This window comes from Macaca fascicularis, chromosome 1, assembly GCF_037993035.2.
Source record: "Macaca fascicularis isolate 582-1 chromosome 1, T2T-MFA8v1.1".
In the NCBI taxonomy this organism is placed as follows: Eukaryota; Metazoa; Chordata; class Mammalia; order Primates; family Cercopithecidae; genus Macaca; species Macaca fascicularis.
The window spans coordinates 158,992,053-158,995,215 of NC_088375.1; the positions used below are offsets into that span (position 1 = coordinate 158,992,053).

General features: G+C 40.5%; 1 pseudogene; it reads right to left on the reverse strand.

The window, feature by feature from the left end:
* Positions 1-1,406: 1,406 nt before the first annotated feature.
* LOC102127555 (eukaryotic translation initiation factor 2 subunit 2 pseudogene) lies at positions 1,407-2,699 on the reverse strand (annotated as a pseudogene).
* Positions 2,700-3,163: the final 464 nt, after the last annotated feature.

Below are 3,163 nucleotides of genomic sequence, written 5' to 3' on the forward strand. Positions count from 1 at the left end.
AAAGGATTCAAGCCACCATTTCTAGCTTTGAAGATGAAGGGAGAGGACTATAACACAAGGATTGTAGGCAGCTTCCAGAAGCTAGAAAAAGGCAAGGAAGTGGATTCCCTCCTAGTGCCTCCAAAATCACATGTAGCCCTGCCAAACCTTGTCTTAGCCTAGTGAGACCTGTGTTGAACTTCTACAAAACTGGAAGAAAAATTTGGTTTGATGTTTTAAACACTAAGTTTGCAGTAATTTTTTATAGCAGCAATGGAAAACAAATACAGAAACATGAAGTAATAAAAAAATAAAAAATGCCATGACATTTAGGGCGAAAAAGACCGTAGAAGAAAGGAAAAAGCTTTCCGTTCTTCGAACAAGGGGTCCTGCATTTTCTTTTTGTGAGCCCCATAAATGATTTAGCTAGCCTTTTCCATTAGAATACAATTTTGTCTTAACAACTTCTATGTTAAAACTCTCCTTTGAATTCACATTCCTTTCCAGCTAACATCCTATTTCTTTGCTCTTTTTTAAAGCAAAACTGAATTTTTAATAGTTGCTATCTTCACATTCTCTCCTATTACTCTCTCTTGAATTCATTCCAGTAAAGCTTTTCCTTACCACTGTTCCACTGAAACTCCTCTCCCAAGGCCAACAATTACTTCCATATTGACAAATTTAATACTTATTTCTCATTACTCTCCTTTTAAAACTTCTCAGCAATTTTTTAAAATGTAAACTTTGATTTAACACAACATGCATGAAGAAACAGTGTACTTGGCGTAGGTATTCAGCTTGATGGAATTTTTTTTGAAAGAATCACTGTTATAATAACTTTAATTTATCTTGCATTTTACAGAAGTCTATGAACGATTTTAAAAAAGCACCTCCTTACCTCATATCATGTTCCTCTGACAGTTGTTAAAGGAGGCAATGAATATGTCAACAACGTGTGCATCAGCGTCTTGCAAGAATTTCAGACCAAGCAACCACTCACCAAAGAACCTGCCAGCTTTTTTAACTTGTGTTTTTTTTTTTTTTGAGATGGAGCTTTGTTCTTGTTGCCCAGACTGGAGCGCAATGGCGCGGTCCCGGCTCACTGCAACCTCTGCCTCCCAGGTTCAAGCAGTTCTCCTGCCTCAGCCTCCCGAAGAGCTGGGATTATAGATGTGTGCCACCATGTTCAACTAATTTTTTTTGTATTTTTAGTAGAAATGGGGTTTCACCATACTGGCCAGGCTGGTCTTGAACTCCTGACCTCAGGTCATCTGCCCGCCTCCCAAAGTGCTGGGATTACAGGTGTGAGCCACCACACCCAGCCTTATCTTGTTTTTAATACAACAAGATTAAGTGTATCCACTCTGATGGCAAACCTGTTGGGGCACAACTCCACAACATGCTTTGCAAAATCAGTGATTAGCAAATTAGTTAGCTTTGACACGGAACTGTGCTCGCTACCCGCGACAGCCTAGAAGCCGGTTTTGATACTGGCAACAGAACATTTAAAATGACAAGTTTCACACTGTGGGAAATAGTATCGTGTGTCCTTCTATGGCATTTTGTGATCAGCATGTGTGACAAGTGACACATTCCTTGATATATCTTCTCAAGACATTTTCTATCTGTTTCTGTTGGAATCTTCCTTTGATTACAAGTTGGTTATTACCATCTATGGAACCACTTGTACCCAATTCAGCCAACAAAATTGCAAGGAGATGTTTGGGCTGACGATGTAATAGTTTACAGATATCTGTAAAGTTGACAAAAGAAGTTTTCTTGGTTCCGACTCAGACAACCTATGGTGGTTTCATGACAAATTTCCTTTTCTCCCCAGCAACCATGTCTTGATACTTTTCCCTTGTGATGTTGAGCACTCGATTCAGCAGCTCCTCATATGTGTAGTCTCTTTCTGAGCCTGCCTAAGCAGGGCCTATCTGATTACTGAATGAGATACTGAATGAGATACCATCATCTTTTTTGCTGTCTTCATCTTCTAGAGCTTCATCTTTCTCTAGTATTTCATCCTCATCTGGGAACTTGACATTCTTTTTCTTCTTTTTATTGCCAAGCATAATGTCAAGGTCATCCTCTGCTTCAGCTGGTTCTTGAACATTATTTTCAATCTTAAGATCCTTTACACATTCTTCATCTTCATCAATATCAAAGTTTTTTTCTTCTTTTTCTTTTGATTAAAGAAGTTCAAGTCATCTAGATCATCAGAAGCGTCTTTTTTCCTGCTGTCCTCTTCATCAGCTTCCAGATCCTTGTCCTTGGTTGCCTCTGGCTCCACTTCTTTTTTTTCTGAAGGCTGAATTTCCTCTGTTTGAGTATCCCCTTCCTCATCTAACATAAAAGGCTTCTTCTTCTTCTTTTTCTTCTTACTCATAGTTGGATAAAAAACCATCCCATTCCCAGACATGGTTGCGGCTCGAGTGGGCTTGGCTCGGATGCGAAGTCAGACAGGACAGCCCCAGCCCCTGGTGGCGGCACTGCTTCTGCAGATACCTCTCCCACAACTGCACTAGGCTTTGCGTCAGTGTAAGGGAACGACATCCGGTCAGCCTCTCCTCCAAGCTTTGGAAATGTGCCTTCGCTGATGAAATTCTACCAATGACCACGTCCCTGTGATCAGACTACAGGTCAAGGAATAGAATTATTTCCAACTCCAGAAGTTCTTTCATGTCCCCTTTCAGTCACTACCCCAATCCAAGAGTAAATACTATCTTGACTTTTAACATTACTGATTGGTTTGGCCTGTTTTTGAGTGTTATTTAATTAAATTAATTAATTTAGTTATGAGTGGGTCTTGCTCTGTTGCCTGAGCTGGAGTGCTGTGGTGCAATCACAGCTCACTGCAGCCTCGATTTCCCAAACTCAAATGATTCTCCTGCCTCAGCCTCCAGAATGGTGTGTACTACAGACATGTGCCATCACACCTGGCTAATTTTTGTATTTTCTTTCTAGGGATGGGATTTTGCCATGTTGCCCAGGCTGGTCTCAAACTCCTGGATTTCAAGTGATCCACTGCCTTGGCCTCCCAAAGTGCTGGGACTACAGGTATGAGCCACCATGCCCAGCCCTGTTTCTGATTTTTATATAAATATAAGTCAGTGTATTCCCATCTGTGTTTGTGCTTTTATTCAACAATATGTTTGTGATATTCATGAGGTTTTTATGCATA